We start from the raw sequence: 23,282 nt of genomic DNA, 5'->3' as shown, positions 1-23,282 counted from the left end.
ATCTATGCGAGAGCAGGGAAGGAGATTAGCTGCGATGCAGGAGAATCAGTACCGGAGTCTGAGGGCTCTAGAGGAGATGAAACGAGGGAAGATTGCAACGACTTCAGTTTGATACTCTATACCTTAGAGAGGGTGTTGTGATGATGATGACTACTGTAAGTCATCAAAGGGGGGATTGAGAGAGCACAAATCTGAAAAATGTAGAAGTGCACCATATTTACAAGCACGTAGTATTAGTTTAGTGTGAAATATACAAGAGTGTCAATTTATAGAGAGAAAATATATACATGAGTATTAATTAGAATAGGGATGCATATATCAGTGTGAAACTAATGTAGAGGTCTATAGAAATGTTAGTATGATGTTGGAATCTCACGTTATGGGGTTGGGAGTAAAAGAAATGTAATTCTGCAAACCATGGAAATGTGTAGGCCACATGGCATTTCACAAGAAACGAAAGATGCTGCTACACTTTTAAGTAACTTAGATTCTAATGTCATTTCACTACAAAATATTATTAATCATAGAATCGAAATATGTTTTAAATAGATGTGTTACATTTTAGTAATGTGTGTTAGTTAGAATACTGTTTAAACAAAGAAATTAAATGTGCATATTGCAGAGGCCAGTTTCATGTAATTCTAGTAGGCCTGAATAGATAAAGTCGCTTCTTTGATCTGCATGAGCTCGTTAAGGAGAGGTCGTACGGAGCACGAATGAAAAGTCTGTTCAAAATGTTTTACGACTTCTAGATATGGTGGAGGCCAGAATTTGGGGCCTACAGAAAAAGTGTCTGTTTGCAGGTGCAAGGGGGGCTTTATCAGAAAATGATGAATAGACTTTTTTTCAGAGACGCCAGGCACAGGCCTGTAGGAGTCTTCAGGAATTTTAGGGGGTATTGCCTGGTCGGAGAGAAGCCTGGGAAGCAAGGTCAACTTTAATGAAGAGTCCCGAGGAGCACCAGCATGGAATTTGCCGCCAGAAACTACACCACGTGAGAGGCGTCTCCAGGGGCGTTCCTATTGGAAATGTGATTTTGTATTAGGGACAGCACCCCGGGGTGGAGTTAGAGCAGATGGTCTGAGGAACCTAAGAGAGCGGATGGGTAGGCAGATAGGGAACTGCAGGATTTCGACTTTGAGACAAAGACTAAGGGAAGTGTGTGATCTTCTTTGGAAGTCACCACGGCTGACACCTTTTTAGGTAAAGATCTTGTTAAGTAGGGATGTCACTTAGTCTAGTGTAGGGACAGCCTAACCTGTATTTTTCTTTTCTGTAAATGACTCTCAAGTTGCAACTCATAGCGATTCTTGCAACTCTCATGGTATTTGAGATATTTTTGATAATTTCCTTTTGCCGATTAAGAGCATTCAGAGAATATCTTTTTATATTGATACCTGTATATCTTTTGAATCTTATTCTGAGATGTTTCTATCTCCAGATACTTTTGGCTTTATTATAAACTTTTAAACCTTTTCTAGTGGTAAGTGGTTCTTTAGAGTGGTGTAAGTTCTTTCTTGATTAACCTAGTAGTGGGTTGCCTTTTACTCAATGACAGGTACCAACGATTCAGTCGACCTGAGCTGGGATCTGGTAAGATAATAATAGACCAGAAATCCCGCGTTAACACTTCTTTTATGGTCTGTTTATGATATGGGTTGTGGTCCTTTTATTATGGGTTTGTCCGGCTTGTCTAAAGAAGAATGTTGGGTTTGTTTAATGATTGATTATGGTCCGGACAACTGTAAAATGGGTTTGTCGTTTGGCAGACCTTGCATGTCCATGTTAGGCATTTTTTGCATGCTTGCACAAGCTAGGACTGCCGCTTACTTGTATGCTGAAGTTTGTAACCCTAAGCATATAAAAGGCCTCTGTTTTCTGTATTCCTCAGACTACCTCATTCAGTTGCTCCGGCTTCTGTGTGATGTGGCCTCACTTATTAAATTTAATAAAGATGTCTCTTCATATTTTCAGCTTCTGTGCCAAGTTCTTTTTTCTATTAGTAAGTATTCCCTGAGAATGAAGATTACATTTCTTCATTGCCCATGGCGTCGGTAGGTTAATCTCACACCAGGGGCTCTCAAAACACAGACTCGCAGTATGTAGTGGGTGGGCCTGAGGTCCAAAACCTAGACCAGCAGACCCTCCAGAACTCCCATCAGATGCCCAGCCCGGTCTCGGCCAATATCGCATCCCCTCGAAGCCCCCAGTCAATGCCTTCCGTTCACTGCGTCCTCCGCGTAGGTCCCCGCCAGGCTACCTGCTCACGGTGTTACTCAGTTCAACACGCTCATAAGGCTGGTGGCCGCTCCGTGACGCCAAGTGTGATAACCCCCAGGTCCACTCCTGGTCCAATGTATCCCAGCGGTCACAGTCCCCACACTGCAGCACAGGCCAAGCCCACCTGCCCCGTTTCCCACAAGGCTGCTCATTTGTTAGGTCTGCTCTAATCAGGAGTCCACACCTGGCACCAGGTCAGGCCTCCCGGGTCACCCCGCTGCGGTCATTAATAGTTCCAGAGCGTGAACCAGAGGCCTCGTCTCAGTGAACCACCAGTGTATCCTCCTCCGCCGACCACCGTTCCAGGGGCCACCTGTCTGCGCCCTCCGACAAAGTTCCGACTCTCATGTAGGTCACAGGGCACTGCGAAGCCCGGCCCCAGTCCCAATCGCCACCAGCTCGCTAGCGTACCTCCAGGGTGGGTCAGTCCAAGCTGCCAGTCCTCCAGGTGCTCCGATTCCCTGCGGTATGGTTTCAGGCACAGCAGGTCCAAGCGCCAGCCAGCGCAGGTCGGCTCTCCGCTCCAACACTATGAGCCGGGAGCCTCCGCCATCCGTGCCCCAAGGCGAGGGCCGACCCGCTCCTACGTTCAGGGCTCGGCCGCCCGCTCAACATCTGCCGCGCGGCCCAGCTCGGCAGTCGTCCTCCAGGGTAGCCCAATCAATGCGGCACAGCACCCTCACCGTGGTTTGCCTATTTATTTAGGCTCCGATGCCGCTCCAACAGCAAGGGCGGCGTGCCACACGGGGCAGCCCGAAGCAGCCGTCCGCCACACTCGCTGCACCCCGTAGGCGCCTTTCAGTTTGATAGAGCCACCATCTTGTGAGCTCCGATCGCGCTCGGCGCCACCCAGGAAATCCCTCTAGGACCTCATGTTTTCTCCATCCTGTGAGCCCACAACGCTCAGGGCCAGCTCTTCTCCACCAGACCACCCCTCGGTGACGCTTGGGGGATCTAGGGGGGGCAATTTTCAGGATTACAGCGGGGATCATGGGCAGAGCTCAACGCTCACACCGCTGCCCGCATCGGCGCCAAGCCACGCCCCCCCTCTTTGGACCATGACCATAATGAAAGACAAGCCTGGAAGCATGTGGTGGGCAACAGGTCTATATTTTTACCATGCATTCAATCAGTGTGAGACCCATTGATAGGGTTTTCACATTTTACTGCCTTTTCCATATTTTGACAGTAAAATAACAGGATGTATCTCCTATGAAGGGACTGATCAATAGTGGCACAGTTACTGCCAGTAGATAGCTCTGCACCTAGAATTAAACTTCCGCGCAGCATTCCCACAACATATTTTGTTTAAAGTTTACAGTCCTGAGAACGAGTAGTTTGGAATAAGACATGGATCAGGATCTGTTGGGATTGACTTTGTCACTATGACTATCATCCCGTAGCTGATTGCCATTGTGAGATGTCAAAAGGCGGTTATAGCATGTAACTAGTTAGGACCAGCAGTGGTAAACTAAACTAAAGTCCACGGTTGGCCAGCACCATTTAGCAGATTTTTTCAGTTATACAGTGCCTGATCAGTTTGTAATGGGTGGTTTATTGCTGTGGACTGGTACAGTATAGGGTGATGGCCAGCTTTGTCGTATGTGAGAGTGTTAAATAGCATAAGGAATACAATATGCAGTCTGCATGAACTACAATTGCCTTCCAGACCGCTGAGTGTTATGGTATTAGTGTGTTCTAAATACTGTATTGTATATTATATTTGCATTTATATAGCACTTAATACCCCTGAAGAGGTATTGTAGCACTTTACATCAGACAGCAAACTTCTCTGGCACTCATGGTTAGCAGTTTTTTTTTGTGTGCTTATTGTTGGTTATTGGGATTGGTTTTGCCAGCCTAAGCATTTGATCATTGAAATAAAGTGTTGGAAATTTGTAGAGAGACAATAATAGGGATTATGACAAACATGCATGTGATTTGGAGTAGGTTGTGCTCGGCGAGAGGAGGCATGAAAAGGAGTCAATCAAAAGAAAAAGAAGAGTCGACAGTCAGAACGTTTAAGGCAAAGCCAGTTTCCATAAAAGCTTTTTAGGAATATCGTGGAGATTTCTTGAAATTGCATGCAAAATGGGAGAAGGAAATAACATTCTATGCCTGTGTTAGACTATCGTTGTAGGCCATAAGCACGAGAACACCAGTACACACACACCACCATCACATACAGGTAAACAGATTCAAAATAAATATGGTTAATTTTCCCATAAATCGTATGGAACAAACACAAAACAAGAATGTTGTATTTTAAAGGTTTCTGCTTGAGATGTTCTTTCCCTTCCCATCTAGTGATCAGGGTGGGATGAAAGATGCCAAAATCTGTTTTAGGGATTTTGTGTACATAATGCTTCACAGGGCAGGTAGCAGCGGGTGGTTTCCACTCTGAGATCTTACATCTGGCTGTCATTCTGCCTTCCTGTAGCAGTAATCTGACTGCACAAAAGGAAAGGCCCTGATTAGAAACATCCTCACGTGAACAATAGAAACTACCCCTCTCACTTCACTGTTTGAGCTCCATCCTCAAGCAATAGGAATAAAGGCCTTACACTCCCACTGATGACTGCATGTGTTTGTCTTGAATTCAGAAATAAGGCAATAAGGTGCACCATTTAGGTAAGATTTTACACCATTAAATTGTCCAGCAGTGCTCGATGGAAACAAATGACAGGTGATCTTATCCTATATTTCCAAGGATCCCTGTCAAAGTCCCCAGATGATGCAAACATTTGATGGTGATGGTCTATATTGCCTTTTAATTACAGCTCGCTATCATATTTTAATGCACGTTAGACTGTGAGGCACAGACACTGCGCAAGTGCTTCCTTTGCAAAACTGGAACAAATTATGTAAAAATCAGCTGTGATGCAACCATAGCCCATAGACTTCCCCATGGCCCTTCGGCCGGCCACTGTGTAATGCAGGGCCGATAAAGCACCAGCATGCCATTTTCAATTGCCTTCTAGTGTCAGGAAGGACCCAGTAACCCACACAACAACAATCCAAGCAACAGAGTTGTGAAGTTGGGAGGGCATTGCAATAATACAGTGCTTAGTTTGTGGACAAAAGAGTGCTGGTGCCTGAAGCTCTTCTCAATAGCCAAAGACAATTAAAAGTTGGCATGCCGTATAACTAGGCCAGTAGTCCTTAATTCACTATCAGACACTCTCTATGCCTTTTTCCCATTCTTGCAGGCTACTGCCGTATTTCTGATCTGTATGTTTTACCCTCTTTTGCACTCTGTAAATATCTATTATGGAAAAATAAATAATAATAATAGACAGCTGAGCTAAAATATATCCACAACCTCCCCAAACTAGGAAAGGACACCAGGGGCCATATTATACAAGTACTCCGGGGGCGCAAGGGCCGATTGTAACTGCTTTGCATTCCCCCGGGGCACTTTGGTATTACAGAAGAGGCTGCAGACACCTGTGCGTCCCCCTCTGTAATACAGATAACGCTGGTGCACATAAAGCGCCAGCCCCATCTTCAGATGGTATTTCTTCATTTGCATGGGGCATTGCCACATGCAAATGAGGGTTTCCCTTTACCTCTGCACCGTATTACAGAAGCGGGCACAGGGGCAGAGAAGCTCTCAGAAGGTGTACTGACAGTGCGCCACCTTCAAGGTGGCACACTGTCAGTGCGCCCCCCACCCCCTTCCCCGTTGGCAGCCCTCTGGAAGTGGAAAGGGGGTCTCATGGACCTCCCTGAAATCCCCTTACAGACGTGTCAGTCAATCACTGCATCCAAATGCAAGAAGATCTCTAATCCCCCTTAAAACTGGAAGCGGGTTGCCGCCTGCAATGTGAAAACACGTAGCGGCTTTAAAGCAACTGCTCTGTTTTTCTCAGGAATGCACTGCACAACGGCAGCAAAAGGTTGCGGCTGTCCTGGGGGCAGGGTGTTCAGCATAATGCAGCGCAATTTTATTGCGCTGCGCGCACCTTTTCAAATGTGTGCCCTGTGCAAACAATGAAAATGCACCATTTGCATAATGCGGGCCCTAGAGTGTTAAACGGTTCGTATTATAAATGTAAATGTAGTATACTTGTAAAGCGCACAGCTGCCCCAGCAACGGGGCGTCCCGGCGCTGTATAACTCTGGGGAACCCGTCCTGGCTTTCCCTGTGGGATGGTCCCTTGCTGGGAGTCCCCAAGGTGGAGCCAGGCATCCCCGGAATTGGTGGGGCCGTTGTGGAGATTAGGCAAGCTAATGCCCAGAGTTGCCGAGTGGAACCCCTGATTAGAGTAAGCACCGAAGCGAGAATTATCGAGTCCGCATATCGAGTTGTATCGCTTTGTTCGCCCTAAGTGTGGCAGGGTATGCTCAGACGTGAGTCCCTTGCTCACTTGGCCACTGGATTCAAGATAGCCTGGCTGATGAGGATTATGAATCCGAAACCGGTCCCAGGATGCTTGTTTCCGGTCCAGGGAAGACATGGCATGGCAGTTCGGGCTGGACTGTTCCCATGAGGCACAGGGTCAGACTGATTTGCATATTGCCATGTCTGAACTGGGGTGGCCGAGTGAGCTAAAGAATGGTGATGGATTAAACCCAGATCAGTTGACTGGGGGTGAGTGTTTGATTTGCTCAAACGCTCCGTCCATCATCCCCTTTTGTATCGCTTTGTTCGCCCCAAGTGTGGCAGGGTATGCTCAGACGTGAGTCCCTTGCTCACTTGGCCACTGGATTCAAGATAGCCTGGCTGATGACAATTATGAATCCGAAACCGGTCCCAGGATGCTTGTTTCCGGTCCAGGGAAGACATGGCATGGCAGTTCGGGCTGGACTGTTCCCATGAGGCACAGGGTCAGACTGATTTGCATATTGCCATGTCTGAACTGGGGTGGCCGAGTGAGCTAAAGAATGATGATGGATTAAACCCAGATCAGTTGACTGGGGGTGAGTGTTTCATTTGCTCAAACGCTCCGTCCATCATCCCCTTTTGTATCGCTTTGTTCGCCCCAAGTGTGGCAGGGTATGCTCAGACGTGAGTCCCTTGCTCACTTGGCCACTGGATTCAAGATAGCCTGGCTGATGAGGATTATGAATCCGAAACCGGTCCCAGGATGCTTGTTTCCGGTCCAGGGAAGACATGGCATGGCAGTTCGGGCTGGACTGTTCACATGAGGCACAGGGTCAGACTGATTTGCATATAGCCATGTCTGAAATGGGGTGGCCGAGTGGGCTAAAGAATGGTGATGGATTAAACCCAGATCAGTTGACTGGGGGTGAGTGTTTGATTTGCTCAAACGCTCCGTCCATCATCCCCTTTTGTATCGCTTTGTTCGCCCTAAGTGTGGCAGGGTATGCTCAGACGTGAGTCCCTTGCTCACTTGGCCACTGGATTCAAGATAGCCTGGCTGATGAGGATTATGAATCTGAAACCGGTCCCAGGATGCTTGTTTCCGGTCCAGGGAAGACATGGCATGGCAGTTCGGGCTGGACTGTTCCCATGAGGCATAGGGTCAGACTGATTTGCATATTGCCATGTCTGAACTGGGGTGGCCGAGTGAGCTAAAGAATGGTGATGGATTAAACCCAGATCAGTTGACTGGGGGTGAGTGTTTGATTTGCTCAAACGCTCCGTCCATCATCCCCTTTTGTATCGGTATAATGGTATAGACAGGAGATCGAGAAACTAAGGTATGGGTAGTAGTAAGGGTGCTTGGTTGTAGGTGGTGATAATTTTGTAAATAGGCATAGGTATGGGTATATGTAATATGGTATAAGCACTGTTTTAAATACTTTGGTGTGACGTAACATTTCTCGGGATATAAGTACAATGGCTAAAGATTCTAGGATTGAGTCGAGAAATGATGGTATAGAAAGGTGCAGATAAACTAAGATATAGGTAGGAGTATCGGTACAATGACATAGGCAGTTACAGTGGTATGGATGTGATGGAAATAGAAGAGTATAGGTAGAGTATAGTATTAATAAGTGGTTTAGGTACCAGGGAATAGGCAGGGGGTTAATCAGACCCTCCAGAATATCACGATTTCGCGATTCACGAAAAAATCGCGAAATCGGCCGATTAGCGCTTTGGCCGCGATATCTACAATTATCGCCGCGATATTTGTCGAAAAAGTGTCTGCACAACAAACAATGCCCGTTAATTAGCTGTGTGCGTACACGTCACTACGTGCTGCCGTCCAGCCGTCCAATACCGGCTTCCTCCTGGCCAATTTCCCCAGCTTGTTGAGGTTTGCTAAAGGTAGGCGGGACAGTGATGGCACCTCCCACCGCGGTCTGCACTGACTGAAGCACCACTCACTGAGCTGGAGCAAGGGTTAGGAAGGGGTGTAGTCTCTGTAAAGGGGGTTCACTCACGTCACCTAGCGGGGTCTTTCTTCAGTGTCCACCAAAACTTAACTGAAAGTGGACGAGTGTGTGTCAGCGGGGAGAGTCCAAAACATGCAAACGGAGCCCATTGCCTCTACTTGTTCCATTTCTACACCGTCAGCAAAGCTGAAAAGAAGTCCACTTGTGTCTTCTATTTTGAAGTGTTTCATGGGCAGTTCCGTTCGCAGTCAGACTGCTGGGCCAAGTGACTCGGTTAGGAAAAAAAATGAGCGGTGCTTTGGAGGGCCAGAGCCTGGTGACACGAAGGGCAGCAGAGCCACGGCTGAGGAGAGCCAGCTGGGGAGCAGCTTCCATGAAAACTAACTAGATGCCAGCGCAGCCCCTGGATCTCCTCCAGTCGTAGGTCACCTGTTCCCTTCGGAGGTCCATTGTCGAGGCACCAGTAACGTGGAGGAGTGAGGAAAGAGCCCCCCCCCCCCCTCATTTTTTTTTTTGATGGGGCAACAAGTTTAATTTCAGAAAGCAAGCCTTCACCCAGGTACAGCACATGGGTTTTCATACAGCAACTAGTACAGGCTTGTATTTTCCAGAACTGTAACATAGTGCCTGCAGATCAGTAAATGATGGAACAGTTTTTGAAAGGTGGAATCTATCTTGTGGCACAGATAATGTTCCACGCAGCACGACAACATGTAAACACCCAGGAAACTTTACACGACATGAGGGCGACTTATCATTGTAGGTATATTTTCATTTTTGGGAACACTAGTGCAGAGAAGGGCAGCGGCGCAAATAGTTAAAACTGCTACAACGCCACCCATTCGAAAACATCGCAGCACTGTCACCCCCAAAACATGATGTCATTTTGAAACTCACAATTATTTACATCTACCACGAAAATGCCACACAGCACTTGCCAGTAGTACCAACAAGTACTCATGGAGATCAGTAGTTGAGTGAGCCCAGACTCTTTTTACCTTGAGCTTCACATCTTCATCTCCCATCTGCGTTCCCTCCTCTGGCATGCCGGGCTGGTTTTGACTGGAGAAGTTAGAGAGTAAAGCAAACTACCCCTCTGGACCCCTAACTTAAAAGCACTACAACGTAGCCCTTGTGGCAAAACGTACATGTCCTGCACACTAAGTTCAGTATTAAATAGATTCCCCATAATTTCGCAATTCGCTAAATCGGCTGATGGTCCAGGAGGCAGCGGTGCCTCGGCAGGGGTGCATACATGGGTGCTAGAACACCCCAGGGAGATATAGGGCCCCCTCCCACGAGGTGCAGATTAGAGCTGTGCTTCCATAGAGCCGCAGACACTTTAAATATGCCAATTTCATTGTGGAATTACCTGCTAAATCAGTTTGCATTGATTTAAGGCTGAAAAGGAATGAAAAAAGGTGCCGCAATAATGCCGCTAAATTTCAACTTTTGTGCCGCTAAATTTAAATTTTTGTGCCGCTAAATTTGCAAATCTATGCCGCAATATCCTGGGGGGTCTGGTTAATATACTAAGGTATAGGTAGTGATGGAAGTAATGTAGCGGCAAGTTGGCTAAATGTATTAGGGCATAGGCAGGACAAGATCAGAGGTGTAAGAAACAAATACAAAGTTGAGAGAGAAGGAGATTTCCGTCTGTGTTATCGGAAGAGTCATAACAAGAAGAAAGATGAGGAGGAGAAGAAGGGGAAAAGGAGGGTAGCAAGAGCAAGGTAAAAGAAAAACAAAGGATCTATGAGATTCTGGAACGAAACAGAGAGAAGGGAATTTTTCCGACATTCACCAGGATGGTTTGAACTCTTGGGAATGTCTTTTAGTTGAAAAGATTTGAGGGAAATAATTATGCAGGACGTTTCTCCAGAACAGTGATCATGAAATGTGTTTTTTTCCTGAATCACATACAACGAATATATGAAAACTATACATGTTGTTGTATGAGAAAGTTTACATAAAAGGGAGAATAACATACATGATAGTCATATGTCATTATTATCTTCCATATTTGAGGGTTAATCTGTATGGCTAACACCTTCGTACTGTGCTATTCATATAAACTGTATTCAACCACATGTTATACTTATGCATTAAACTAGAGCCCTGATCTTTCCTCGAAGCTTATTGTGGCAAGTATTTGTGGTAGATGTAGAGAGTAAAATTAAAGTACTTTTAAAGAAATGTACCATTTAATAGGGACACATTTGTTATAGTGCTGCATAATGTGATATATTGCATGGAGAGGCAGATTGCTTAAAAGCATTAGGGGCTATTTAGCTATAATAGCTCTATTAAGGAAGCAAATTATACCCATGAAAGTACCTTTGCAACCGTGCTGTGGTCTGGGACCCCAGTCGAGCCTCTTCCACTGTAATGATCTGGTTTTGAGCACTTACCTCCAGTGCCCGTCTATAAAATAATGTCAGCTGGTGTGTATGGCTGGGAAATGAGCTCTGAGCAGGTTGTGTGTGGGCATGCGCCGGCTGAGCGAGGTAGACTAATGTCTGACTCAGCCTGGAGTCAAGCCACAAGAAGCAGCGTGACAGATGAGATGTAATTGAAGACTGGGAGGCACTGGCAATTCACCTATGATGTTTTCACCGTGCATTTTATATGCGAAATTGTGTGTGATTAAACTGTATGTCCCAATTGACATTTGGGACAAGCGTCTCAGTTGGCAATTTGTTCACCAATTAGTCGGCTTAGAATCCAAATATGGCCGTGTTTACATATATGGATCCCTTAACATACTTTATAAATTCATAATTTTGCATGTTTCTCTAAACCAGCCCTTAATGAATTTCATGTTTAGAACCAGCTAGTTGAGCGAGTAAATTACTCCGCTGCACCAGCTAGCAAATCAAAGGGTTCAGAAGACAACAATCCCATTCCAGGCTATGCATCTTTTACTAGAGGAAGGGGTTGGACCCGTTAACTCCATATCTATTACCCTTCACTTACTTGCTAATTCAGGGAGGGGAGATGCTCCCAGGATTCAACCACAAAATGGCCCAAACGTCTGTCTGCTTCCTTGCAGCTGTGCCCTTTGAAGATCTTGAGAGGGAACAGGGAGTCCGTGGTGGGCAGAGACTGGCTCATCGGGAAATGGGCTTTCATTTAGGATTAACCTACCATTTGCAATCATCCATGGAATGCAGCAGAGGGGTGAGATAGGCAGTGGGCTGGTATCTGTTAGTGACATCAAAGGTAAGAGGGATGCTGTTGTTCCACTAGGTTGGGTGGGTGCCTCACCATTCACAGGAAACTTCACAACCCTTTTTAAAAATCCCGCCAAAGGCTCTGCAAGGTGAGAGGGAGCTTGCAAGAGCAGATTGTAGCTAATGCACCCTTATCTGGTGTTTGTATGGTCAGCCCACACCATACTGTACTCTCTACATGTGGACTCTCTCCAGGGCTGGCCACACCATCTCTCTGACTCTCTCCTTGGACCATTGTAGGGTGATCTTTCTGGACCCCTTAAAGGAGGGTGTCCTCTGGACATCTGTTTGACTGGTTCTGTTGTAAATGTAATAGGAATATACAATGCATAATCTTAGTTTGCACTGTCAACCTACAAGTAGCACAATGAGTGTGTCTGGGGAGTGCAGGCAAGGAGAATAGTCTGCTGTGGAGGACCATGGGACTGCTCCCAGACAAACTCCAAATCATAAAAATCACCAGAACTGGACAGGAGCACAAGTCCATGCCCCTAGAGTTAATATGCTGCTAAAGAGTAGAAAGCGGCAGTGCCATAGGCTGCAATGAATCCTTATTGAAGTATTCTGGGATTCAAGAAGCTACTGGAGTGCGGTAGGGGTTGCTGAACCTCATCAATTGAAGAAAAATGGTTGCTGATTAGTAAGGCCCAAGATATCTTAACTCTAACTCACCACTCGTGTGCGGCATGAAGTACTTTGCCACCTCACAGGAGCTGAAAAGTCCATCCATTGATCCACTGCTAACTTTGGAAATTTCCTGGATTGAATCAGACTCCCAGAGACCATTGTGACATGTGTGCATGATCAGATTCTCCTTGCTCTAAAGGTGGGGGGATCGGGTAGTTGTTCGCGCTATCGTGGGGCCTGAGAGAAATTGCCTCGAACTAGGAGAGACCTGGGCCTCAACAGAATGGCCCTCTGCGGACACACAAGACAATCAGTAACTTTGCCTGCTTCACCCATGGCTCTCCCAACGTATATTGCCAAAGACTGTAGATCTGTGATAATGTTTTGTGAATATCTTATCAAAACCAGTGGTCATTTCAATTTAATGGTAAAAATCCCTGTTTGTTTTTGCCATAGGTAATATAGGGCATTGCTTTTTACAGGTTAACTGCTTGGTACTTTGCAGTTAACAAGAACAGCAACACTAAGGAAGCGTATTGCCCATTGCCACATTTCTGTAAGGTATGAGACTTGCAACATAGTTAGTCTGCAAGCCCCTTTCCGAAAAGTTTAGATTTGTAATTGTACGCATGAACTGGAAAATATTTGCAATTTTTTGCATAGTACTAGGCTGTGTGCGTGTTAAAGTACTTCTCTACTTTTTAAGAAAAAGAACTGATTGAGCAATAATTTGTGTTATTTTGTGTGGAACAGTGTCTAGGGTTTGAAGCCCGCAGCACCTCCCTGAATCAGCCATTGACTGCTCTGCATTGTTGCTAGGAGAGTCACAGACTAAAAGGTCCAATTTTAAAGTTCTGCAGTAAAGAGGGCACAGGACAGCACTACAAAAAGGGTGGCCCAGTAACTTCTGCTTGGGCAGGTAGCTCCTCACCTAGATTTTTTATGCGTGCATAACGATAGCCAATGCCCATTCAGAGTTATCAACGATGCAAGGAGATCCATCCACTGTGGATTTCTGACTTATGCTGCTGCGTACAGCATCTGGTACTCCCAAACTAGGCAGGCTCTGAATCTTATTGAAATATTAAGAATGTTCTTTGTGTTGGAACCCTATACTAAGTGAGTGGGAGTTTCTGCTCTTGTGATTACTAGTTGAGGAAAATCAGCCCCTATTTTGAAAGGTGCGAAAACTCGCCAGCTAAAACAGAATATGTGTACAGGCCAGTCACTGGAGCAATAAGCACTGCTTGTCCTCACCAATCAACTCGTACATTACAGTAAAAGCAGGAAAAGCTGCACCACCACAGAGTATGCCCTTCATTACAACTTCAAGGCCCCTGCGGCTCAAACTGCATTGACTATCCCCCCAGTTTGCACCTGCTCAGAGCAGGTGATATTATGGAGATGAAAAGTTCACAGAATTGGGAATGACCATGCAGAAAAGCACAATGTACTCCTGAGTTCACCTGGCCATTTCCTCTTCCTGGGATTGAAGCTAATAATTGCACAATGCATGGCTGAAATTAATCACTGGTGATTTTTGCTCAGGTAATTTTGGTGCCCCAGTAATTGTAGCACCTTTGTGCCATACCACTACTAATTAGGCCTGAGTGCATTTCATATTAGGGAGTCTTTACCACACCTGCATGGGTGGTGCAAAATGTGCCATGTCAACGTCACTGGTGATATATTTCGTGCTTAAAATAAATAAACAAAACACTTAATTCCCTTCATGTGATTTAGTGTTCAGATTCCCAATATGCCCTGCAAGTCTGAATGAGGGCTCATTTGAAGCTTGAAAATATCCAATATCCCCTACTGTCACTCGGTGTGCATGGAGTAAAAGAATGGGTAGTGCTCATGAAGGCCCTGGGTGAGGACCTCGGAGGACCTGGTTTCCATGTGCCCTGTTGCAAAGTGCCTAGGATGGGGACCTCAGGTCTGGTTGTCCTCCCCTGCTTGCATGGAATAGGAAGTAGGGGTGAGTGGTAAACTCCTCTCCGCCGGCGCAGTTTTGCCACCCCGCTTGGAATGCAGAGTTTGGAAAAAACTCTGCTAACCACCAGTGGGGCAAGATTTTCCCTGGGCACTCACCCCTAGACTGCACCCCCCCCAATGAGTAATGCACCAGGAGACATGTTTGCAGAGTGGTTGAGAAAGGGGGCAGGGCCCCTGATGAGGTCTCATCCTGCTTTGTGGGACTTAATGGTGGTAACAATAGGGGTTCCTGGTCTCAACAAATCTCAGCAGCCAATGGGACTTCATTTCTCAATCAGTAGTGTGCCAGAGGTGAATTAAGAGTGTGGTTAAGAAAGTGTGCTGGGCCTCCGATGAGGTCTCAGCAATCCCACTGTGGGGGACTTGCTTGTGGTAACAATAGGGGTTCTTGACCCCCAACGACTCTCAGCAGCCAAGGAGACTTTCTCCCACCAGCCAGCAGTGCGCCAGGAGTTTGCAGAGTGGTTGAGAAAGGGGGCAGGGACTCCGTCGAGGTCTCAGCAATCCTGCTGTGGGGGACTTACTGGTGGTAACAAGAGGGGTTCTTGGCCCCCAATGACCCTCAGCAGCCAAGAGGACTTCATCCCCAAGCAGTAGTGGAGCAGGAGGTACATTTGCAGAGTGGTTAAAAAAGGTGTCGGTCCTCCAACAAGGTCTCAGCAATCCCACAGTGTGGGACTAATTGGTGGCAACAGAAGGGGTTCTGGCCCCCGACGACCCTCAGCAGCCAAGGTGAGTTCATCCCCCAACCAGTATTGCATCAAGAGGCTGGTTTGGAGAGTGGTTGAGAAAAAGGGCAGGGCCTCCAACGAGGTCTCAACAATCTTGCTGTGTGGGACTTGCTATTGGTAACAGGAGAGGTTCTTGGCCCCTAACTACTCTCAGCATCCAAGGGGACTTCATTAGGGGTGGCCGAGCAATATTCCACCGCTCACCGAATTTGGCGGAGTTTTCAGTAACTCGCGGAATTCCGCAGAATTAAACTCTACAAGCTCTGACCAGGTCTAATAGGAAGCTCTGACCGGACCGGGAGTCAGAGCTCCGGCAGCCTGGAGATGGACGCCTCGGCCCTAGGCTCTGTCCCATGACCCGCTGAATCCATTAGAGTCCGGGGCGGGAACCTGCAAGCCCAGGGAGGCCTCACCTGCTTGCCAGAGCTAAGAAGCTCTGATCGGGCCCTGGCCAGGACCCTGGCAGGCTAGGGTGGCAGCCTCAAGCCCTGGACTCCCTTCTCTGGCCCACTGTTTCACAAAGTGCTCGGGACAGGGTTCTGCATGCCTAGGAAGGTCTCCCACGCTTGACTGGGTTCAAAAGCTCTGACTGGGCCCCGGAGGCCCTAGGGCAGAAGACCCCTTCCTTGGGCTTCCAGTTATCTTCCCAGCTATGTCTCAGAGTGCCACCAATGGGGACCTACAGGCCTGGTAAGGCCTCCCCTGCTTTTTCAGATTCAGAAGCAGGTACCGGGCCCCGGGACAAAGCCCCATTCGACCCAGGGATGGAAGTATCAGGTCCTGTTCTCCAGCTCAATGAGTTGCAAAGTGCCCGGGACAGGGTGCTGCAGGCCTGGGGAGGTCCCCTCTGCTTGTCTGGGATAAGAAGCACTGACGGGACCCTGGGTCAGAACTCCGGCATGCCCAGGGTTGCAAACCCTCAGCCCTGGGCTCCCTTCTCCAGACTGCCATGTTGCAAAGTGTATGAGATGGGGATCTCCAGGCCTGGGAAGGACTCCTCTGCTTGTCTGGGTTCAGAAGCTCTGATCGGGCCCTGTGTCAGAGCACCATCAGGCCCTGGGGTGGAAGCTTCAGACCCTAAGCTCCCTTCTCTGGCCCATAATGTCGCAAAGTGCCCGGGATGTGTGCACTCCGATCGCCCCCTTTCCCTTGCTATGCATGGATTACAAGAAAGGCTAGTAGCCTTACTCTGGATTATTACAGACAAGGCATGAGGGACCCTCATTGTCCTCCAATCTTTCTCCTCAGGGGCGGCGAAGGCCTAGACTGGCCTGACCTGGAGCCCCAGGGGCCTGAGTCTCTGGCAATATTCCAGTTCTGTCCGAGGGGCCTTTCTTCCAAGCCCTGCTTTCTGGAGAGCAGGCAGGGATGCAAAGCCAGCACTGCCCTCTTACTGATTGGGTTCAGAAGCTGTGACAGAATTCTGGGTCAGAGGTCCAGCTGGCCAATGGGTGGAAGCCCGTGACCCTGGGCTACCTTCTCTGGTGTGTTGTGCTGAAATGTGTCCCGGACGGGCTCCAGAAGATCTGGAGAGGTCTCACTTGCATGTCTGGGTTCAAAACTATCACTGGGCCCTGGGTCAGAGCTCTGCAAGGCTCTTCCCAGTAGCCCCTTGCCTGATTCCCAGCACAGGCTCTGAGAACTCAGACCTCAGAGTCCCTGTCCTCTCCAAGGGAGAGAGGACTCCTTTTTAAAAATAAAAGACGCTGTGACCAAATGGCCATTCTTCGAGTCTGGGAATCTGGTTACATTCCATGTGTTCCTAGAGTGTGCTCAGATGGCCAGGCTGCCCTAGAAGTTGCGATGAGGTCTAGTTTGATCCCACCTAGGGCTCCAGGAGGATAGCTGAGTTTTCTCAAATGGCCCCCTCTATCACTCCCGGAGCATGGATTACAAGCAAAGTGGGGTAGCCCTGCTCCAGATTAGTAGAGACAGTGTACTTGGGAACCTCTTTTGGCCTGGTGATTCTTACCCAGGTGGTGCCTGGGTCTGTGGCTGCCTTTCAACCCAGCCCGATGGGCCTTTCCTCCGAGCCTTGCTTCCTGGAGAGCTGCCAGACATATGAAGCTGACATCCCCAAGCAGGCTGGTCTCGTTTTGGTGGTTTAGGCAGCACGGTACTGTGATCATGACAGCTGGGCTGATCTGGAAGTTATGGGATTATGACTGAATGCCTCTAAGTCAGAACCCTCACAAACCGTAATTATACCACAGCGTCTTCGAGCCTCGTTCGCCTGGGATAGCTGACCTCTGTGCTGGTGCGTCTAGGAGTACGGTTAGATGGGGGCACCTCCATCACCATTATTGTGCACATATTTGTGGGGCACCTGGTGCTAAATCATTTGCAGAGGACCTGATTATGGGTCTGGGTTTTGCAAGTATCAGAACAGCTACATTTCTGCGATCTATTGACAATCATCCTCTGAGCTATGCTTTTGTCTCTGCCTGTGGGTGCCTGTGCCCCTGGGGTCCCTCTGCCACCAGGACAGGGTGAAGACCTGTGGGGGACTGCCTCCACCATTTGCAGTGTGGCATGGGGCCTCCTCTCCCCCCCTGTGCCATCGGGTGCAGGGTTTGAGGCATGATCCCTGGTAGGTCAAAAGGTTGACTAGACAGACGAAGTGGCCACCGGTGGAGCAGCCTGGAGGCAAGAAGCCAGTCAGTGGCTCAAGAAAGTAGCCTCCTGAGTGCTAGCCTCATCTCCGGCTGCTGCCCTGGCACTCCAGTCACCAGGCGAGGCTGAGCTACATGGTCATCCCTTCTTGGCAGCCAGATGGCTGGAGGGGCCTGCCAGAGCAGCTACCTCTGACTTTTCTCTTCCCCTGGGTTCTGTACTGTACTTTGTGTGAGCTTAATATTTGAGGGAAAATGGCTTTCCAGGCTGGTCCAAGGGTAGAGAGGGGTTGGCCGGGGGTTTAAACCTCCTTAGCTTCCCAGGCTGCTTCACCAAGAAGGTGGAAGGCACCAACCCAGGGCCTCCTTAGCCAATGATCTGGGGGTGACAGTCCCTACTTAGGGTATAGTGGCTGCAGAAGTGCGGAGGACCCTTGTGCTATTCTGATAGCGGGACAGGTTGGTGTCAGACCAGGGTGGGATCTGGGTCTCCTGTGGACTGAATAGCTCCCGCAATTCTCCTGCGAGAGGCGAGCAAAGCCATGGTTTTTGCTTAGGAAGCCAATGCTCCAGGGCAACCCTCACTTCCTGGCTAGGATGACATTAGATGGGGGAGGAGCCTAGGACCTCTTGTGCAGGCTGGACATCTCCCGTAACCCCCCATAGGAGGTACAGTCCTGCAGGTCGTTGGTCCCAGCGAACATGCAGAGCCCCCTACCCTGCCCAGGGCATGATGGTTCCCCACACACAAGAGTTTGCCCGTTTTTTGGATGTCCACCAATTAGCTTGCCAGCTTCATGTAGGCAAAACATCACCATTCTCAAGGCTGATCCAGCCAATGGACAAAAATGGGCGTGCCAACACATTGACAGCCCAGCTTTCCTCATTTAAATTATGTCCAGGCCTACTCCTAATCATTCCCTAAGCCAGTAGAATTTTGGTTCCAGTGGGTAAATTCTAAAAAGGTGAGGTGCAGGGGATACTCTCTCCTCAGTTACCCCTCTTTTAAAAAAGCATGTTACTTGACAAGTAGTTTAGACATCGGGTTTTGAAAATGCAATAAACATCAAAATTATAACTCAAATGCAATTTGGTCTGACAAATTCAAATCAGGTTGCAGTTACATTTTTAATTCTGTTACTTGTGAGACAGGAAATATTGTGTTGCTAATACCTATGTTGACCAAATCAGATGTATGGGTTTGCTGAAGACTTTTTCACACCCCTGCCACAGAGCTATTTCACATATTTTAATAGTCTTCCTGAAAAAACAGATAATGCTCATCTTTAAATGCAACACCAGTATGTCCAGAAAGAACATAGGGGACCTAAATTGAATGCAGTGCATGACAATTTGTGACTTCTATGTTTCTGTTCAAACGTAATTTATTTCATTAGGAAGTGTGTACAATGACTTGGGGACTTTGCTCCCTAGTTTGACATCAAGGGCTAATGTTGGTATGAATTGCCGCAATCAATTTGAGGTGAGGTGGGTGAGCTTCACTGGATGGCAGTGGACAGTGGGTAGAGTTGGGATGACATGAAGAGCTCCTTAGATTTGTACTTCTCCTATGACACTGTGGCAGAGTTGTATTGCCTGAGATACAGGAACTGCATCACTTTGGAGTGAAAGTGGGTGTGAGGTCCATTAGAGCTTTCTGCCAGTTGGTGTTAGGGCATCCTCTAATAAAATGCTTGCTCCTTTTTTAAGAAACCTTTACCGGCCCATTGTCATCTCAGAAGTTTATTGGCACTCCTACAACTTTTCAGGTCAACATAGATACGGTAGGTCTGCTCTCTGACTTAATATCTGTGCTCAAGAATTTGTTCTGGAAATGGGGAAAGTCAGTTTCCTGAACTGCTTCAAATGGGTGTTTTCATCGGTCTCTGCTGAGAATACTCCCTTTTAGAAGAAGCTTATTTTGATAAGCTTTCTGTTGAGGAGTGTGTACAAGAAGACGCCTCTGACAGTAATACGTCCTCAAAAATGAGATTGGGTGCTGAATATTTAGACCTACAGATTTCTGAGCTTAAATCTGATTGTAAAGCGTATGGGAGTCCGTCATGTTCAGAAACACTTCTCTACTTACTTCTGAGGTGATGGAAAGGACACAGCAGATCTATTTGTTTGTTGCACGTCACAAATACATTGTTCGTCTAAAATGTGTATGTACTGATGTTGTGCTATGTGCTTTAATCTGTTGATCTCACATACCACCTCACAAACTGCAAAGCACTGCATCCTTGTGCACACATAACCAAAGTGTGATGGTCTTCTGCCATGCATTTTGGGGAATTGTCACAGAGTCTGAAATTTACTAGCATCTGTATGACTATAATTTATGGTCCATGGCTTTTGGCTGGGCAGAAATGGGACTCAGTGGGAGCCCCCATATAGCCCCAATCCACTACACAATTCCTTCAACTCTACACAGCAGTGTGTGAGCACAGGGTCAGCTTAAATTAGGCTGTTGAACAAGGCTAAAGAAAGACATTACTTTACTGCGCCCATATATATTTCAGGATGAGCACAGTACCCCAACCCCAGCACTCAGACCTATGCAGAGCCAGGCCCCATTCCTAAAGACCAAATCAGGCTCTTACATCTGCGTCACTTTCTCCATGGTTCAACAGCAGGCCGAAAGACATACATTGCCATTTTTGTCCTTGCAATATACCAGTTATGATTTCTAGTTTCATAACCATATCGCAATCAATTTGCAGCCAGTGAAATGCAAATTAGCCTGGAGATGCTGCATTTTGTATTTACTTTTTCATTTATATTCAAAACTATTGCCTCCTTGTCCATGTCTTAATGATAACACTGATGAGATGATGATATTTGATATCACCAGTGTTGTCACTTATGATGCTATTTGTGATATCTTCTGTAACACCATGTGTGAGGTCATGAGTATTGGAGCACAGACCTGTATATTTCAGGGAACGAATACAAACACATATAGATATATAAAAATACATATGTACATATAGGCATATATGTTGGAAAGTCAGAGGTAACAACTAGACTAGGTGGGCACAGTTGGGACCTTTATTTTAAATGTCAGTTTTATTTTTACAAATTATTGTTTTAATTCGAGTTGTTGAGATATTTAGTTCACTGGAAAAACATCTCTAACTAACATGCATCATATTTTTGAATGGCTTTGTGTTTGTCCTCACATTCATCCTTGAAAGGTTTGTGCAGATTAGTTGAGGAGTAGAAACATTCTAAGGAGGATCTCTAAAGTTGTAATTTCAATTTAAAATCTCACACATATATTGGCTCTCAACTACAGCCACAACAGAAGACAGATATTCCCTAATTCTGAAATAGGGATGAAGCTTGGAGCAACATAATCCCTATATTTGGTTTGATAAAACATATATAGCTCATAGTTTTTGTGACACTCCAACTGAAAAAGATAGCTATATCTAGAACATTTGGTTCATGAAACAGTTCTCAAACTTAAATTTAATAGCAAAATCAGATGTAGTTAACTTACATTTTTTCCCAATGAGCCCTGGTGATTCATGAAACAGAGACATCTGGTTTGTTGGGTAGCCATGGGATGGTTTCCCTGATAGTCATTGCAAAGGTTGCATGTGGGCTTACTCATTGTGCATTTTGCTCTATCAAATGTTTTGCTATGTGAGTCACAAATGATTGCTGAACACCATACACATGTTGCCTTCAAAGCTAACGTAAGGTGAAAATGTCAATAATTTAGATCTACCGTAACCCTAATGCTAACTAGCCAGTAGCAAAAAGAGTACTGTACGTTATGTATTGCATGCAGAATCATACCCTGTCTCCAGGAATATTTGATACTTGTGCATATAGAAAAATGTCTTTGTCCCTAAGAGATTTCATACAGATTGTCAAGGGCAGAGCAGAGAGATATAAAAGGTCGCAAGTTGCATATTACACTGAAATTTGCTTTGGAGAATTTTTGATAAATAAGAACTCCCAAAGACCAGTGAGTCAGTGAAAAAGAGAACCAGTGCAACCACTCAAACAACCCTCTTAATGTAGTCAAGGTAGGTAAACATGGAATTAAACTATCCTGCTTGAAACATCTGAGGAAAACTCTGGCACCATGCTTAGTTCACACATAGTAAAAAGGACTCCCACACCACACATTATCTGAATAATATTAGGGCATTTACCAGATATTGTATCCAAAGATTTAGTTTGTCATCTAAACCTATGACCTCCATTTTAGTATAGTTGGGGTTTAGTTTGTTTATGTGCATACAGGTTTGGTTCCCTGCATGCAGTTGCTGGATCTTTATTGGTTGTCTACCACTGAGAAGGATAGTTTGATATCCATTTAGATAACCTCAGCACAGTTATGTGCCTTGAGTCCAAAATAGTTTATATGCCATCAGTATGATGCCTTGGAATAAAGAGGGGTAACATTAGATCCCCTTTGGATTTTGCACTGAATTAAAATCGATGATGGCCTAAAAGTATATGTCCAATGGGTGAGTAACTCTTTGCACACCCACAAATAAACTTCTAGTAGTTTGGAAGTAATGATAAAATTGTCGTGAACAATTACAAAATTACTCCTGTCAAGGGCATAATTAAATCTGTTTCTAGCATGGGAATAGCTAGGAATACGATAAAAAAATTAGTGGGGGGTTTGATGGAGGAAGTATTTTCCATTGGCAAAATATTCTGCATGAGGAATAAAAAAAGGTTTAACTTAGCAACTATGCATGTACGTATTTGTTCATGCAAAAATGGAATTCACAATAAGATTCACCATTAATCGTGGGAAAACAGTGATAGTCTCATTTTCCCAAGCGTACTCCTAGAAACCTAGAGAATTGCAAAACAATGGTACATCTACCCCAAACATTAGAGGAAATCCTCATAAGAAGGTCTAATATTTCTTATTTGAATCGGCCCAATATTGGTACTTTTGCAAAAACAATAGATGCCCATAACGTGGAATTTTTAAGGTCATTTGGATATTTGAAAATGTATTTTCGAGCTATTATAAGTCATTTAAAATCTTTACACAATCGTTACAAAAGGTCATAAACGATGATTCAACATGGTAAAAGCTTTACGCTGTAAAACTTTTGTCCACTTATCCAAGACTAAAAGATTGGTGTGAATAGTCTAGGACATCCATATTGCTTTCTAAAAAATAGTTATTTTCACAATGATGTTTTGGAAATAATCCCTTAGAATGAGAACACAGATGAAGTTAAATGTTGTACACCACTGGAGCATTTGCATTTTTTCTTTATTTTGTCAACATTGAATCTAATTAATAGATGTTTAGAAAATGTTATATTTATGGAAACATTTGAGACCCGCTCACTCTCACTGTAGCACAGAATTAATGTCAATTGGATTAAGTAATTGTGTATTGGAATTATATATCTATTGTAATTATGGATACCATATCATGCATCTATTTAAAAGGACTAGATAGCCTTTTGCATGCTCACATTTTGCATTGATTTCTATCAAGTTTT

At 46.0% G+C, this 23,282-nt stretch overlaps 1 protein-coding gene across 2 annotated transcripts in view; it reads right to left on the bottom strand.

The window, feature by feature from the left end:
- The window catches only part of COL19A1 (collagen type XIX alpha 1 chain), a 2,464,374-nt gene that overhangs the window by 532,812 nt on the left and 1,908,280 nt on the right, over positions 1–23,282 (bottom strand). The gene's annotated exons all lie outside the window — the stretch shown is intronic.

Source organism: Lissotriton helveticus, chromosome 6 (assembly GCF_964261635.1).
Source record: "Lissotriton helveticus chromosome 6, aLisHel1.1, whole genome shotgun sequence".
Classification (NCBI taxonomy): Eukaryota; Metazoa; Chordata; class Amphibia; order Caudata; family Salamandridae; genus Lissotriton; species Lissotriton helveticus.
The sequence above is the reverse complement of the archived record's forward strand: the minus strand, read 5'-3'. Positions and strand labels throughout refer to the sequence as shown.